General features: G+C 36.2%; 1 protein-coding gene across 1 annotated transcript in view; it reads left to right on the top strand.

The window, feature by feature from the left end:
• Positions 1 to 4,290: 4,290 nt before the first annotated feature.
• The window catches only part of LOC119551621 (potassium voltage-gated channel subfamily KQT member 1), a 44,161-nt gene continuing 29,287 nt past the window's right edge, over positions 4,291 to 19,164 (top strand). Inside the window, exon 1 of the mRNA XM_037861036.1 lies at positions 4,291 to 4,706. The gene's annotated coding sequence lies outside the window, so the exon portion shown is untranslated. The remainder of the gene's footprint in view (positions 4,707 to 19,164) is intronic.

Raw genomic sequence — 19,164 nt, forward strand, 5'->3', positions numbered from 1 at the left:
GAGCCTCTGTTAGCTGCTCAGCCAGCCACTGTTAAGTGATCTCTTTTAACATTTACAGAAGACATACTTAAAGCTTTTACGAAAAAAATCTTTATAACTTTCATATTTGAATTACAGTGGTGCTTAATGGGATCAAGTAAAATTTTATAAATGTGTTTATTATTTATGGTTTTTATTTTTATTTTTTGTGCTTTTTATAATAAAACCTAAATATTTGTATTTCAATGTATATGCCAGAATTAGAATAACAAAATGAGCAACAAAACAAATAAATTCAATTCATAATGAAAGCTCATTTGAATAACATTATATTTTTTACAAATTGTTGAACCGTGTATTGTAAAATATATTTATTTTAGTTATCTATTTTTACTTACTTACTTACTAACAAAGTTAAAATAAATCATTTGTTATTATAAATAAAAAACCAAATATCTACATTAACAATATTTTTGCAAACTGTGAAAAGATTAAGAATATTAAATGCTTTATCCACATATTTTGTTTAAGGAATCTAAATAAATATATTGGATAAATTCTTAAATTGCACATTTTTGATTTTCAGAAAAACATATTGTACCGCACATTTTGATCCAATAATACTCTTTGTAAGGTTTAAAAAAGTGATTGCTTGTTTTCCAATTGTCTGATTTTAATTTAAGTCAATAAGGACTTTTATCCTTATATATTTTTCAAAATACTATTTGGAACAAATATATTTGGTTTTTAATAAAATAGATTTTGAGTGACAGGAGGATGAATCTGTGTAAATAAAAATGCGTTGCAAATCAATGGAATCCAGTTTAGCCCAGGATCTTCAACCTCGTTTAGGGGGCGAAAGTCGCACTCCTGAATATTTTTTGGTGTGAAGCCCATATATTTACTTAGCTCTTCGTGTAGCTGCGTTTGCTCCGCCAGTTGTTGTTGTTTGATTTGGGCGCTTCTATTTGATTAGGCCGCCTAAGCGACCTACGTGCTTGGGTTAATTTGTGGCCCAAAGTGTTGGCCCAGGGTGCGAAAGTCATTGTTAGTGGTTGTGTGTGTACATATATATACAAATGTGTGCCTATCTGCGCTGATGTTTGTGTTTGCGGTGACAGCAAATAAATCGCACGCATGTGCTCGACGCCCAGCCATCCACTAAAAAAAAACTCCACTCGAAAAGGACATACAATTTCCCGTAAGAAAAATAAAATATAAATTTCTAAAGTAAAGATTTTTAATATTAAAATAAATACTTGAAATTAAATACCTAAGCTTACTTAATTAGCTCTGAGAAAAGTTAAGCAAGCTTCCCACTTTTTCTTTCCCAGTAAATATTTTTATAAACAAGAAACTGCTTATCCTAAAATACTATATATACTTAGAAAGAGGTTCTTTTATTTTTTCCCAAACAAACTTTCCCAAAACTTTGAAAAATAATTTTCTAAGTGCAACAAACAAACAATACCACAAGCACAAAAATTGTGCATAGCACGCATAACAATGAGAGAACATTTCGAGTTCGGGGTGCCATGGTGAATGGAAATGGGCCTAGACAAACTACTTTTCGGCTACTTAGTGATAAATATGCTGGCTAATCGAATGGGAACTAGATTTGCGGATTAGCCTGAACACGAAGTTCGTTGGCCAAGTTACAAATCCTCTGACTAATTTCCATTTATCGCCATCGACACGAAGTTGGAGGATTTATCTTAAGTCTTGGGATAAACAATTTGGTGAACGCTTACATTGAATTAATTTGGTAATGGTTAGATTAAATTATATATCTTAGGATGTGTGTAAAAATAATAATAATATAGTACCAATAAAAAAATATTTATAAAAAAAAAAAAAAAACAATAATTAAAGAAGCATTAGAGAATATCTGATGTCTAAAATTTATAGAAATTTACGTTTAAAATGTATTTAAATGTCAGTTTATAAATCAAATAGTACTTAATAAAAACAAAAGAAAATAAAGATGCAACAAAAATATCTATAAAAATCCTAGATTCTCCAATTTTATAAAAGTTTGCATTAAAATGTATTCAAATGTCAATTTAAGGATCAAATAAAAATAAACGCCCAAAGATGTTTAGCGTTCAAGGCCACCAATAAGAGGGTCATTCATCGCTACCCTTTGACTTTTTCAACGCAATGAAAACAAAAATCAATTTTATTATGCCTGGATTAGGCCAACGCACCCCAGGGTATACATCATTCCACATACCTCCCTCATCAGCCATAATTTTCTAGTTGGTCAAAAATAAAGCAGCAGCTGGGGCCAAAAGGACATTTGTCTCGAGTGGCCGGCCATCACTGGAATCCCCGTAACCCCATCTCCCTGGTCATTTTTGAAATACAAACATAAAAGTACAGATTTGCTGACTTCAGAGCATAAAGCAAGGCAAACATAGTCCACATAAACAGATTGTTAAATATAGTATATGCCGCAGGCTCAGCAGAGGAAATGGGCACCGACTTTTCATATTTCTTTTACGATTCTGGGAGGATGTCGAGCTGAATGAGCAAAAGCTCATCATCCTGGGGATGGGATGCGATTTTATTGCTCATGCTTAAGAGGATGGGTATGGGAATGGAATCAATGTGATTCGGGATTCGGTTTTATTATTTGCATACTGGTTTTATGGCCCCCCATTTAGCGATGGGAACTTTACGCCGCCCGTTTAATTCCCAATTAATTTGGGATTTGGCCAGTGCTCTGCGACCAGTTAATTAGATGGCCATAAAACGGCCGCTAAATGCCGCCGGGAAGGACGGACAGCATCTGCCGCGTGCGTCGCAATTCCGGCAATAAATGCGCTCGTCACATGCACAAATTAATTACAAATAGTTGTTTTACCCCGTGGCCCAGCTGGCGAAACCGAAATTTAGTTGCATATTTTACGGACTGGAAATGAAAGTTTCAAACGCACAGCCAACCGGAGGGAAAACAAATGCACCATTACAAAAGCCAACAACAAATTGGCGACTCATTAAGAGCCAAATGGTATTTTTCAGTTTTGGGGAATGCGTATTTTCGGGGTTTCGTACTACCTGCTGGCGCGAATGGAAGGGAACTTTATGCCTTCATAAATAAACAGAAATATTACCCATTTTTATTAGAAAACTGGTAGAAATAATAATATTTTTGTGGTACTTCAGATAAATAAATACGTTAATCCTTATGTGTAACTGGAGAAACAGAGTTTTTTAATTATATACAAGCCAATCCGCAATTTTATAATACTTTCATTAAAAATATTTGGTACATCAAAACAAATAGCTTACCCCACTTAAATGCTGAAAATGTTTACTGAAAAAAACTGAGTTATAAGTTGATAATACTTTCATTAAAAATATATGGGACATCAGAACAAATATCTTACAGTATTTATATCTGAAATCATGTTTTACTTTAGAATTTTCATCATCAATTAATATTGAGGCTCTATTTATTTTCTCAGCCTTCTGTTATATCTAGAATAAATTCAAAGAAGATAATACTTTCCTAGAAAAGCTGTCCTTGCCAGTCCCATATCTATTCCTACTTCATCAAAATAATTGCATTTTTCGGCTTAGATACACAGGTCCATAGAATAGCACGGCTAGAAAAGCCAAGGATATACCACGAAACCCTTTCAATCAGGACTTATTAGTATTTACTGATGGATTGGGACTACGAACCCTTCCAAAACTAACTTTAGTCCAGCGAATGCCATTATATTCGAGTACAGTAAATAAACGAACCGGACCGAACCCTTTCGAGGATAACAAACCGCACAAAAGAAGCCAAACGAAACCGAACTTGTGGCATCACGTGCACTTTGAGCGGATTCATTAATACGCATTTGCTGTTTTGGCCTCAAGCAATTACCCCGAAATTCAGGGGGGTTAACTTGCTCGGTCGCTTGGTGGTGGTGGCTTGTAACGGTAACGGATACAAGCGAACGAAACTGTTGCGTTAATGAACTTATGAGTGGGAACGACTACACAGATACACAGATACACAGATACAGATACAAACACACAGATACAAATGCGGTGACCTACCAACCCAGCAACCTACAAAAGGCAACAGTTTCGAGCCGCAACATCGAGCATGCGACATGTTGGCCGCAACGATGACGTAGGCCAACGGGCCAACAGGGCGGGTGGTTGATATTGTTTGTCGGCATCTTTTGGCAGAAAACAACACTTTTTCGCACAAGTAACGAGCGATGACGACTCTAACGCCGACGATGATGTTCGACGTCGCTACTTTTTGCCATCGAACGCATTTTGGATTCCGCTCACTCGCTCGCCAACGCTGCTGCTGGCTGCTACGTGTCCGCTCCGCTGCGTTACGTTACGTTACGCCAGCTTACGTCTCGCTACGTTTCGTTCTCTGAGATACTTCTGGTCGGTTTTCCGCGATCTCATCCAGTGGATAAGAAGCCGGCGGACGGCGATAATAGCCTCTGTTCGCAGCGTGAAAATTATCAAGTTCAAAACTCAATGCGGCGCGGCGAGGGATAAAATAAAAAAGAAAATATACAAATAAATCCCAAAACAAAGATCGTAAAATAACAAGTGTATTTTTGTGTGCCAGTGTATCTGTGACGCTCAAACAGCAGTGTAACCAAATAGAAAATAAGAGTAATAATACTCGGCCAAAACGTATTGTGTGGGTAAACAAACAAGTTAAGCAGCCAACGCAAAACAGCAAAAATCCAGTCAGAAAGGTGCGTGCAATACTTATTTAAACAAATAACAAATAGAAATAATGCCAGGCTAAGTAAATTGCAAATAATGCATTACCAAATTTTGTTGAGAATTTATTTACGCGAAGGAGCGCGTTTATTTTTGTTGGAAAACGTTTTTCGATCTTTTTGGCGGCGGAAACAACGTCCGATTTTATTCGATATAGTACAGCTCTATATGTCTGCCCCTGCATTTGGGATCTATATAAATATATGCGTGCGAGGCACGGGTGTTTTGTATACACCACAAAACACATTCGTATTTATAAGATTTTATTTAAATATCCAAATATTCAGTTGTTAACGGCTCGTTAAAGCAAATTGTGCAGCATTCTTGGCCAGCAGCAGAACATAGCAAATTATCGTTAGAGATCCATCGCAGTTCCTATGCTCGATATTGATTTGTAAGTAAAGAAAATACTGAAAAAGTGGGCAAAAATAAATCGCAACCTGTGAGCTGAGTAACGAAAAATGTAGACCCGAATCATCATTAATAATTCCCAAAGAATGCGCCAAGTAAGCGCCAACGACAACAGAAATGTGCTCATAAAATTCCGATATATAGAGTGTTTAAATTTAATCAAAACTTGCTTTTGGCAAAATGAAACTGTTGATACCCTTAAAGAAATTATGTCAGAATGATATCTGCTTCGGTTAGGAATGCCATTTATCTCAGCTAGCCTGGAAAATCCCATATGAACATCTTATCGCAGTCATAAAACATACAACTATAAGACAGTTTAAAGTCGAATTGACACTTTAAGATAAAGTCCTCCCACTACTTGGTGAATTTTTTTACATTAACTAGAGGCGCAATTTTCAGATGATTAAATATCACTGAGCAACAAAACATATCTGCATTTATTAAAAATTACAAGTTAAAGTTTGAAAACCAACATTTTTTAATAAATAAAAAATTACAAAATTAAGTTTATTACAAAGAAGATATATATATAATAAGACGGAATATATTTTAAAATTTGTTTGTTTTAGATAAAATATAAAATAGTAGTGATTTATATTTTTGTTATCAAAAAAAATTAATGTTTCCAAAAATTTCATTTTAAAATATATTCCGTCTTATGTACTGCCATAAAAATATATTTTATTAAGGCATATAAATAAATACCTTGTGACATTTTCACTATTAAAGCAGCCGTCATATTGTAAATGAGATTACCTTTAATTCGCAACTAAGTTTGAAAAATAGTTGACAAAACTGAGGCAGAACTATAATAGACCATCCACAGGGTATTGAAACGTGTTGGATTCCTGGTCAGAAAAAGTATTTTCATGGGCAGAACGTGCTGGGGATTGTCAACTGAAGGGAAGGGAGTCCAAAACTGAAACTGAAACTCGGCCTATTGGGCGGGTATATTGCTCTGCGCCCCACGTGCCCTTTGCGGTTGTCAAACCAATTTACTTAGCCCCCTTTCAGACTGCGATATGGCAATTACAACCGAAACAGCAACAGAAACTGAAGCGGAGACACAAATTTAAAGCAATGAAAACAGAGGGGGTTGTAGATACAATGTATATATACAAGGGGGTAAGGATTGTGTACGTGCCTGAAATTATATCGCCTGGCTGACATCCAAATTGGGGCCACAACTCCGGCTCTCCGGCAGATTGAAGGGTTAGGAATGACATTTGCATTTGGTAAATCAATTACCCACCAGCCACCCACAAGGGCAAAACATTTGGCTACGGCCCAAGGCCGATTTCTGGGTGCCTGCACTTCACACGTTTGCACCCATCAATCAGACATCTGGTCATCTATGTTATATGCCATAGCCCCCCGTCTTGGCAACAGTTGCTGTACAATCAGTTCGATTGCTTCCCGGCTAATCCCAGAGACAATTCCATCTGCTGGCCTGGTTAGCTCAGGCTAAGCTTCCTTGGCCATTTCACAGTTGACAAATGTCAGGGATGTTGCCAACGAATGACCCCCAACTTCCAATTTCCCAGGCTATCTTTGTGCTGTAAAAAACGCAAAGCTCCCATCTAAATGTAAACCCAGGCCATGAAGGTCAAAAGTGGGAGTAATCAAGCCATGAATGAGACAGAAAAAATATTTGGTTGCGGATTAATGCCCGCATTCATTGATTAAACCCACGAATGCATAGATAAAGTAATCCCAAGTAAGTAGCCCTTGATAAAAATTAATGAACAAAAAACCGTAGCTTTGAATGGGTTTTTCTTATTCTCTTTTGGATTTTGGCGAAGCCAGTGAATTTACAGTGTATAATAACGACTTTGACAACAAGTTCTTGCCCAGCGCACAACGAAAACGAACTTGTCAAACTGCATTCGCTTGATAAATGCGAATGACTCCGAGGGGAATCAATGTGTCGTTAACCAGAATGCGAATTCAATTGGATTTGCAGCCAAGTTACAAAGTATTCGGATCCATAAAAATCTCCATCGTCAGCAGAAACCTATTTGGGTTAATCAAAACCCGTCAAAATGTTTAGCCCTTAAGCAATTTTTAATTGATGGTGGGGGAGTAATTGTGAAGAACTTTTGCATAATCGCATAAATCCAAAATCGATGATTTACAAGCGAGGGTTGTTCGTTGAGTATGGTGGATTAATGACATTTTAATCAAAGTTTCTTTTATGAAAAAGTATACAAATTTAAGCGTATACAAATTTAAGAATTATTGCGAGAAATGCAGAAATTTTCTGAAGCCATAATAAAGTGTTTCATTAAATAAAAATGAACTTGGCATGCCAGATTAAAAAGTGAGCAATATAGGCATAATAATTTCTTCATTGCCATTACCAATATAAAGAGATTTTCATTTAATCAAATTTGATTTATGTTTATAAGAGTCTAGACTTTTTTCTAGCAAGTTCAAAGGAAAATTCAATGCAAAAAAGATTATTAAATGGCCAAATTGAGTGAATCAGTCGAATATTTCTTTAATTTTACTTGGAATCAAATCTAAATAGCCTTATAAGGCAAAGTGTAATCTGAATATTTCAAGCAATTTATGACATATAAAGAAATATTTGTAATGCAAGAAACTTTGGCAACATGGAATAAATCAAAAATTAATGTGAGTTTGGCTGTTTGGGAATCTTGAATAATGTAATTTTAATCAACATGCATTTGGACCAATTTATACCAGACCTTATTTATGGCAATATTCGGAAAGTCTGCCTCTAATGATTTAGGCTTTAAATAAATCACATTGTGACAATATTTCGCCTTTATTAATCATTCTTAAATGAAAAAGAAAAAGTTTTTCGGGCCAGTTGGAAAGTGAATGGAAAATAAGTGGAATAAGACATATTACCAGAAATAGTCGACTGGATGCCTCTGCTTATAGCCAGGCTTCCGTTGACTCGGCAACTATTTATCATCGCCAGTTACCTTCGGCCAGAATTAATTCACTTTTGTGCATTTCCCGCTGCATTCTTTGGGAAATTCCTCAGAAGGAAAAGCAAGAAAAAAGAGCCGGAAAACTTATGTTGAAGAAATGAAAACTTTTGCACCGGCACGAGTTCCGAAAGTCAGTCGAAAACAAAAAGTTCGGAAAGGAACTCGCCGATTTCCCCCATCGCCGCTGACCACAAGTATTTCAGCGGGTAATCTATTCAATGATGCCCAATGGGGCATTAATTAATTTGATAGTCCACGACTGTCAATTTTTGAAGTATTTACATAAATTTGACATTAATAAACCACCAGCATAATGCCCGGAAGGATCACAAATTGAGTGTGAAAGTGTACGCACCATTTAACAGGGCGAGTGAGGAGATTCTTTAAAGGTGAAATACGCAGGATTCGGGGTTCTCTTAAACTCGTAAAGCATTTAGCCCGTCTGTCAATTACCCAGAAATAAATTATGAACACGCCCACACGCGTCTGAGGGGGCGGGGAAATGGAACCAGGCCAGAAGTGAGGCCAAATAGACATGTTCCTTCGTCGTCCTGTATGTATATACTTATATGTATGTGCAGACGTTTTGGAATTATGCTGATGTGTTCGCACATGTATACATAATTTTCGCTAGGAAAAACGCTTTCCCGATTCCTTTTTCTCGCTTTTCCCCCCTCTTTCCGGGGCAAAAGAGTTTCGTTCTCACTTAATTGTTGCCTCATATCATCCACACATATAAGGATGATATGTCTCACAAAAGCTGGCAGCAGAATTCATCTCGAGATGAAGCAACTTGAAATTATTTTTGCGAGAGCATCGCAAAAATGAAAAGCATTCGCTGGCATTTAAATGGTTCAACATCTCACATTACCCATACATGGGGTAAACCCAGGGGAAATATTCCCGGGGGTGTCGCCATTTCGGGTAAACACAAACCCTGAATATATTAGCCAAATCAAATTTATCGCGGTTTGCATATTTGCTGATTTCTAAAGCCAAAAATACAGGGAAAATTTATACATTATGGAAACATCATTTTTCATTTTTAGGTAAATTAATTTAAAGTATTTTATTTATGATTAAAGCGAAAATAACTAAATAGCTGAGTTTGTTTAGAATTTGTTAGGCATAAATTCAGTTGAGTTTTTATTAAGATACGTTATAAAGAGCTATGATGATAAAACAAAACATTTAAAATAATTAACATTTGCGGTTGTATTGTTTAAAATTATTTTAAAAACAATTTTGAATTCTAAGTATTATTAGTTTACAGCATCTAAAATCTTTTTTTAAATATTTTACTAACTAAGCTACTTAGTTATTTTGGCTTTAATAACTAAACTAATAACTAAAGAGCTGGGATTGTTAAGAATTTGTTAGGCATATTTTCAGATCAGTTTTTATTAAGGTAGGTCAAGAGAGCTCTATGATGATACCTGCAAATAAAAAAAATATCATTTACGGTTGCCATGTAAAAATTATATTTTAAGAACAATTATTAATGCTGGTTCTTCGATAAGTGTTATTTGCATTTTTGATATAATTGAAATAAAAATAGACAAGCCTACGGAGAGTGAAAAGTTCCATTTCAATATGGATATCGAATGGCATAGATACATTTCGCCTTTCGCCAGTCGACTTCAATAATATAAAACATTCACTTTGGCATATGGCCGGGTTTATTCCCTTTCTCCACCTGATGCTTTCAGGGAAGTATAACCCACACACGTGTAAATAAGAGCCTTAGACTTCAAAATCGCTGAGGGAAAGGGGAGGGGCTGCTCCTGCCTGGATTTCCTTCACCTTTTTTACGTCGTAGCCGTCATCTTGGTCTTATTGCCAGCATTTTGTAAATGAATAGAAGCCCACATGCACATATACATTTACATTTCCTTGGGCCCAACACTTTATGTTTGTTTACAATTTCGTTTCTCTCTTTTTCGCCTCTTCTCTGCACATTTGCATGTGTGTTTATACGGGCTAACACAGATACACACACACACACACACACACACAGCGACGCGTGTTTATTTGTTATTGTTAACCTTACCTCAAACACATTTTTATGACATTCAATGGCAGCAGCAGCAGCAGCAGCAGCAGAATCAGCAGCAACCAACGCGGCGTATACGTAATTATGTAGATGACGTCACAAGACGCTAGCTGAACAGACCATCAAACTTCGCTGTTGCAACTTATAAGTTAATTTCCATCTCAGTTTCGGCACGCCAGAACTTCTTCGTGGCAACTTCAAAGCTATTTGCCTTGATGAATGAAAACTTTTTACGTTGTCGGCTTTTGCGGCCAGGAAAACCCTTCACAAACAGTTAAGGTTAGTTCTTCGGGGGCTGGGGGGGCGGTTATGACGTGGTGGGTGGGGCTCTTGAGTTCCTCTGACTCGCTGCCGACGCTGAATTTTCAATATAATTTTCCCATCATTTTGCACGAAATTGAAAATTTACGCCCAACTTTATTTTCGATTTTAATTTGTGTGCCGATATTCCTTCCCCTTTTACAGCCTTATTGGGTGAGACACACCCTGTCATAAACAGGGTGCTGCATACACTAAGAAAAAATGTGTAACGTTTTCAAAAAAAAAATTTAATTTTGCCTTCTGCCTATAAATTATTATTATATTTGTTCTTATGGACTTTTAAATAAATCAAAAAGGTATCTATACTTAAACAAAATTGAAAAATGTTAAAACTTTTGAAAACACGTATACTAAATAAGCTGCATTTACTGTCCCAATTAGATTTGTAATAATTGTAATAATAAAACGAGAATTCTATAGATTTACTAAAATATATCTTATCACCAACTGTAATTATTCGATAGAATTTTAGTTCCATTTTAAATTTTTTCCACAACATACTTCAAAGATCTTGAAGAGAAGTATATATTTTAACGAAGTCATATTTTTTAATAAAGTCCGAAATTTATGACATGAACTTTCCTAAGTCGATGCATATTTAAGAGTTAAATTATACAATTAACTAATAATAAATCATAAATTAAAGGTCGTATTTTTTAGGAACAATGAAATATGATCGCTAAAAGTTAAAGCGTTAAAAATGTATTTACCCTTATTTGAACAACAAAAAGCTTTTTTACAAATGATTTATTTAAATAATAATATCGCATTCCACAAATATTTGGTGCTAGTTCTTAAGCTATACAGTTGCAAAGTATTTCTGTACTTTACTCAAGACTGATTCTTATCGACGATAATATGCAATTACCCCAAATTTGTTATTTTCTCCAAGTGGTTAATCACGTGTGCGTACTTATCAAAATTTGCATAAAACACTTGGGGGAAAGGGACTCGCAAGGGGGCCCAAAATTTATGTTCAATTGTTATCAGATTGATTTCCAACTGGGCCGAAGTAAAGGGGGTGTGCAATTTGTATAATTGATTTAACATAGCGTGTGCCCCAGAGTCGCGGATATAGCTCTTAATTGGGGAAAACTACGGGGTTTTCCCAGCCCAGGCAAATGGGTTACCGAAAGTCATTGGAATTTCACATAATCTACATAATAACTTGTAAATGTTGACGACTTTTAGTTCGCGGTGCTCAGTCCTTAGTCTTGATTCGTGACACATTTTTGTTTTCATTTTCGTAATATTATACTGCCGTTGGGGGGGTGCTCTTTTGTTTGGGAAGTCCCGACGCGAAGAAGGCAGCGATAAGGCACGTCTGGAATTGGGTCGTGTTTTGCTCAAATGTTCATGGCGAAACTTTCCTTTTCCCCAGCCAGGTTCGCACTTTTATTAGCCCGTGGCATGGAATGCCGCTGACTTTGACCGAAGTTGCTGCTCCACTTTGCCACATTTCCACTTTCCCTGGCCGAATATGATGGAGCAAACAATAAAATGTGACATTTCCCTGCCAAAATTATTTGCTTTTCGCTCTAGGTCGCGGACAATTGTTTGTTGGCCAGCCAGAAAAAGGGAAATGGAACAGGAATCTGGGTGGACGCAGGCCAACCCTTCCAAATCGGAACACAACAAAATGTGTGGCATACTTTTAGGCGCAAAAGTGGGCTAAAAGGGGGCGAAAAGCCAAGGGATAAGGGCTTAAATAAAGCTTAGCACTTGGGGGATTCGAATGGATGGTCTTTTGACGCATTGATAAACCTTTCTGAAAGGGAAATTTAATATGAAATATATTTAAGCTCTTTAGATAATGTAAAATCAACTGAAAATAAATCCACTCAATTTTCCATATGTATTTAGTTGTACAAAGAATAACTACATGACTTAAGTTTAGTTTGATGCCCACAAATCGAAAGCCATTTTTGTGCAGAAAGCGCAAAAACTACTTTTCCCAACAAAACCATTTCTTTAACCCAACGAAAACTAAGCTCAAACAGAAAACGGTTGAAGGTAAACTTTCTATTTTAGCCCTCTGTGTTGCCCTTAACGAAATAGTTTCCAAATCCAAATACAAAGCCCTCATTTTCTGGACACAAGAGAGCTGTAATTAAATTGCCGAAAAAAAGTAAAGAACTTGGAATAGAAGCCCGAAAAGAGAGTTGCAGCCTTCGGCACGAAAGCAATTTCAGAGCCACCTATTGTTGCGGCCATCCATAAAATATGAAACATGGAAACTAAACGGGGGAACCACTCGAATGGGCGGTGGGCGGTGGAAAATGAGTAACTTTTGCAACATTGCGGCCGTAATAAATGCAGCATTGAAAAGTGCACTTGAAGCCCCGTGCATCGATATTTCGAAAAATAATGCCAACACTTCAGTGGAGTCGAGACCCAGGTACTTTCCACTTTCCACTTTCCCTGACCTGGCACACATATAATTTCCCTTCACCCCAGGCAAACATTTTTCGGCTTCCGTGAGATACGGATCACGGATGCCACGTGAAAAAGTTTGGGATTGGGGTCCGAAACCCGAGCTTAAATAACTTTAATAATAACATGTGGGGGCTCGCTCTCATGGACAGCATTTTTGTAAAGGCATTTTCAAGCGTGATTATTTTATAAGCTGATTTTAAAAAACATTCCTGAATATATTGTATAAAAGTTTTAACAAAATCCGTTTTAAAATGCTCTCTAGTCCCTGGTTATGCACAGATAAATAAATAGATTACAATGCTCTGATGCAGCATGCACTGCACTTTCTTTACAAATTTTAAAAATTCCTTGTCTGGGTTTGTCGATAAACGAACAAAGAGCTGGTTGCTCCAATTACCGTGTCTCTGTTGATATTGATTAGGCCTGCGAGCCTGATAAATTCATGAGTCTTGTAAATTAGAGAGTTCTGGATCTCCATTGCTGTGCACTTTGCCCCCAACAAACAATGGGCTCAGCAAAAAGAACCTCAAGCAGAGAACGTGCCACGACTTCACTGGGTTCCCTTGAGAACCGCCGCCCTCAACTTTCAGACCCCCTGGCTTAAGGACCTGCCTCATCTATCCTTACGTGCAAACATACCCTTACCCTTTGCAAAAAGTTTCCTTCACTTGGCGAGCTTGTCACCTACAAAAGATGAGATATATATATAGATAGGACTCCCTCCAATTAGAAATGGAATTAGGAAGTACTCAATTGATTTATTTAATTCATTTCCATCGGTTTCAATTTGCTCGCCAACAATAAACTTTAATAGCTACCATACTCCAATACTCATTTAATTGCCTCCATTTCTATACAAAATTTCGGTATTATAACATAATTTAGATACACAATTGTTAACACCACAATGAGACATCAGTTCATTGTGTTACAAAGTTTGTGTGGGTATTTATTCCCATTTGGTAATCCAATTAAAGGCATAAAATCAGATTAATTTACTGTTTACTGTTAGGTGGGAAATTTGAAATATTTAATCCAAATTGATCTGCTGTAATGAAGTTATTTTGTGGCATTTGTTAAACAAATGCAATGTTTATTAAATAAATAATAACTCAACGTATAACAATATTAGAAAGAGCAAGAAAAATACATTACTTTGAAAAATTTCAAAAAGTTTCAAGAAATTATTGGCTGACTCATTTATTTTTCATATTTGAAAAACAGAACAAAGAATAGTTTGTATTTTGTAAAATGGAAAAATACATTTAGTAGAAACCTGTTATTGAATTTCTGGTAAAATATGCATAGAAACTACCGTCTGCTAAATTCACACTGAATAATTTAGCTGCCAATCCCTCCCAGTGGGCCAAAAAATGCACAAAAAATATGACCAAAAATCGCGAGAGTGGCCAATTGCATATTGAAAGGGCATTTCCGCTTCGTTGGCTGCCCGTTGATCAAATGGCATTCTTGTACTTGATGTTTTTTTACGCTTCTTGCCAAAGTTGCCCCCATCCCCGTCGCTTTTCCTCGACCAGGAGAACAGGAATAGAGCGTTTCGTTAGCTTCAAACGAGCATTTTGGGCCCGCCAGCAAAAAGCTGTTCATAAATTGCATGTTGGCTTTTGTGTTGGCATGTCGCTACCGAGGACCCCGAGGACCCCATGGACCCCCCTTATCCACCTTATCCGCCCCATCATCCAACTGGATATGTGCCGGTGTGTACTCCATTTGGTTTTTTAATAGACCCTGCTCGCATTTAAACTGTTATGCTTGGCCTGGTCCGATGGTCTGCTGCGAACTGGGCACAAAGGACCCAGTCCTGCTGGCTTTATCGTTTAAGCCAAATCAGTGTCGAGCTTTGGCACATATTCTTTCCTCAGGTATATGTGCACACAAAAAAATTTCTTGGTTAAATTGACCAATATAAATGTTAAATGGTCCCAAACCATTAAATTGTCAGTTTGACCATCGAACTTGTTACTCTCCAAACAACAAAATACACACAACTTACCATTTTATGGTAGTTTTACTATTAAATAATATTTAAATAAAGGCTTCAATGGATTAAAACACAAATTTCATTTAATATAATAATAACAAGAATAAGTATCTTTAAAAACATACAAAACAATTCCCATATACACAAAAAAACAAAAATTAAAAATTAGGTAAAAGTGACTAATATAATAAATTAAATGTTCTGGCCCATCGAATTGTCAATTTTACCAACGAAATAGTTACTCTCCCAACAACAAAATACAAAACTTACCTTATTACGATGGTTTTACTATTAAATAGTAACCAACGCCACCATAAAATACTCACAACTTACAATTTTACAGTAGTTTTACTATTAAATAGTAATCAAAGCCCCAATAACTATTTTTAATAGTTGTTAACCTTTTCTTAAAGTTACGTAATTGATTAATTCTAGCCATACAATTTTTTTGCGTGTATGTATGTAGAAATCGAAGGTTTCAGGTAGCTGAAGCGCCACCAACTTTGGTATAAATTTACAATTTCAGTACTTGCCCACGGGATCTGAACACCATCAATTTCAGGTAATTCCCTCGCGCCCCGTGGGCGTTCCTCACCAGCAATTAGCACTACCTTACGGACACATATTAATCGTTTCGTTCACCAGATGTAATTAAAAACCAGTTAATTAGTACAGTTTAAGCTAGGGTAAATATTAAACTAAAAGTTCCCTTGATTGCCCACATACCTACTATTAAATATTAAAAACACATTCGGTGCGGTTAATTAGCAAAGGCAAATAACAACTCTATGTGTGTACATATAGTTCATAGCATTTAATTTTCGACCGATTGCTAAGTGGCGTGGGCAGAATTCGATAGCGGGCAATGTGCTAAGTGATTTATATTGACGATTAGAATCGAACACGGAATGAAAACAAACATACAATATGAGGCATTTCTAGTCGGGGTGTTCGATAACGTTTATATCGCCACCATTACGGAATGACAAATGACGTGAAGATAGGACTTTGAGGTGATGGAGCATTGAAAATAATTTATTAGCATTAAAAGACATCCATCCGTCTAACTACAGCCTATAAAACGCTAGTTCAATAGATGTTTTTCCTTAGATAAGGCTTTTTTATGGAGGGGGATAGAAAGGAAAAGTGTTGAAAGGAGCTAGAAAATGCTATAGGGAGGGTTATTGATTAAATAGAATTTATTATCTGGCTGTAGTTATAGTAAAACCATTTTTATTCTCTTATGACTAGTAATAAAAATAGTGAAACTGTTTTTATTTCAGATGGTGTACTATTATACCTTATAGAACTTGAGTAATATTATTTAATATTATTAATCTTCGATGATAATAAAATATCGTAAATTTTAAATATATAAGTTCCTTTCTTAAAATGAGCGGGTTATTGATTAAGCCGTATTTATTATCTGGTTACTAGTTATAGTTGTCTATAAGGTTAGTAATAATAATATTAAAACCGTCTTTACTTCAAGTAGTATATTTTAATATGAATGAATATTAATTTTCATACTTTTGATGATAATATAACGTAATACATTTAAAAAGTTATATTTATTTTCTTAAAATGTTAGGAGGTCCTTCAAAATCGTCACCCTTTTATGTTAGCTATATGATTTATAAAAAAATTCTTATTTTAGATAGTGTGTTGCTATACTTTCTCGAACTTAAATAATTTTATTCCACATACCGTGTATTAAAGGGTATTTAAAAATCGACATCCTTAAATATTTGCTCTACGAATTGTTGGGAAATTGGTCATTCATACAGAGGAACCATTCAATTGATTTTCCGGGATCCATGGAGACTAAAAATCCTCAAGAGGCTCATTAAGAATACATTTGGCACTTATTTCAGTTCAGTGAGTCCTTAAAAAAAATAAACCATTATTTGCCATAAACAAGTGTTATTTTTAAATATTGCACCACAAATAATATAAAAACAATTAGCAAAACAAATAATGCTTACAAAAAAAGTGCAATTCAATCATAATGAAATGAAATGCCAGGCAAACAAATTACTCAATTAGCAATCGAAATATATTTCGCCAGCATATCGCGTTAATGAGAGCCAGCATTTGCCATTGCCAGAATTAACTATTCATTAATTAAAAAGCCACAGCACACACTGTCTGTGTTAGTTGTTGCAATTAAAATGAATTTCCACCGGAAATGGAAAAGTTCACAGTTTACAGCACTCTTGTTGTAGTTGCTGTTTTCAAATCAAATGGTTTTCTGCTGACTGCAACACATGACGTATACGCAATGCGGTCACAGTTATTATTGGGTTGGCTAAAAACACGTGTCACTTTGTGTTTGAGTGTGTGTGAGTGGGCCAAGAAGCAGAACACGTTTTCAAGTGTTTATTAGAACTATTCCCCTGTGGTTTCAGTTTGTATTGTTATGGCTGCCTGTTAGTTATTAGTGCAGTTCGCTGTTCGTCCTTTGGCTTCTGGTTTTTGGTATATAGCATTTGGCTTTTGTTTTTCCAGTTAGTCGTTATTGAGGCTTGTTGTGTCAAGGGTTGGCGACAAATTTCCACGGAAAAACCCCCTCGAAACCTCCTTGTACGCCCCATAGATTTCTATGACATTGTTAGCCGCGTTTCTGAACATTTGTTAGCGCCATCAGAATGGCGGCAGAAAATAGTTCAAAGGGAAAACTCACCTGCAGGCAACATTTTTGGCTTGGTTTCATTAATTTGCATATTTAGCAAGTCTCTCGAGTTGCAAGCCAGCGCTCTTTCAATTTCCTCCGCAGCTTTTCCGCACTTTTCCATACTTTTCCGCACTTTATTTTTAGCCATCCAGCTAACTGCACTTCGTCGCTCATCAAAATTCACTGTCGGAAGTGGTTTTGCTGCCAAAGGAAATCTGCACTTGACTCCGTTTGTTGTACTTGGCCATTAGAAATCTGCATAAATACGATATGTATATATACAAACAGATAAACATATATAAGCAGCTATATGGGCAGGATTTTCCCTAGCAGATTGCTTCTGCACTGCGGCATCAGCTTATGCAAATGACCCTAGCCAGCCATCTATCATAGGTCAGCAGATTATGCTAATGTTTTGGATCCAGATACCCGAGAATGGGAATCGGCATGGCAAACGTATCTATTTCAATTTTCAGTAAGCCCTCATCGGCTCAGGTATCTATATTTAAATAGTTTTGCCTGCCGATAAGCTCAAACCAAAGTCATCTCATTGGAATTCATAAGTCAATTAGTGAGTGCCAGAATAAACAAATCTTCGATGATGGCAAATCTGTCTAATAGTTGCTTTAATTAATTTAAATGTTTTTGATCTTGTGCTCTTTGATTCATCTCAATCAAACTTAATTATCCACAAGTTGCACACACGGTTGCTTAAAATTCTAGAAAAGAACACAAATATTTTAAACGCTTTATTGAGGTATGAAATATAATTAAAAAAAAAAATGAAATGAATGAATTTTCATTTTTAAGATTTGTAAATGTATCTACCTTATACGGGTAGTTATCATCATCATCAATTATTATGGAGCAATCAATGCACTTACTATAAATAGGATATCCATCAAAATTGATTACCGTTCCAAAAGCAAAGCAAACGTTCGATAGATTTGACTTAAACGTCGAATAAGTTGAAATCTCCTTGAAACTTCTGCAAGAAAAACTTTCGAACTTATGCTTCGGTGGTTTCAAGGGGCTGATGAAGAGATTTTGGGTTGCACAACGAAAACAATTATTATCTGTGAAATTTCATTTTCACTTCCTGCCCCTCCCCCCGCTTTACTCCCCCTTTTTGGGGGTTTCCGCTTTTCATCTTATTCTTAACCTCGAAATCAATTATTCCCAGTTCGTTTAAATCATATTAATTATAAATTGAGTATAACGAAGCGGGGCAAAGCCGCTTAAAGAAAAGAGAAACTGAAATGCAAATATACCCAGAGGCTGGCTGAATTTCTGATTACTTGACTTGCATTTGAAATTCGCTCGGACCGAGCTTACGAAAAAAGTTGTTGGGCCAAAAACTTCGAACAAGGCAATGCAATTCGCCTCCGTTAAATCAGCTTAGCCCGATTTTTCCGCACCCCAAAATCCTGAGAATGTGCAAGCATAAGGAAACCCTAATCGGATCAGAGTTTGGCAAACTTCAGGTAGACCAAATGATTACCGAGAACTAGCCGAAAAAATAGTTGGGAAATTCGGGGTGCGCCACATGAGAAACTTTCTGGGGTTT

This window comes from Drosophila subpulchrella, chromosome 2R (assembly GCF_014743375.2).
Source record: "Drosophila subpulchrella strain 33 F10 #4 breed RU33 chromosome 2R, RU_Dsub_v1.1 Primary Assembly, whole genome shotgun sequence".
In the NCBI taxonomy this organism is placed as follows: Eukaryota; Metazoa; Arthropoda; class Insecta; order Diptera; family Drosophilidae; genus Drosophila; species Drosophila subpulchrella.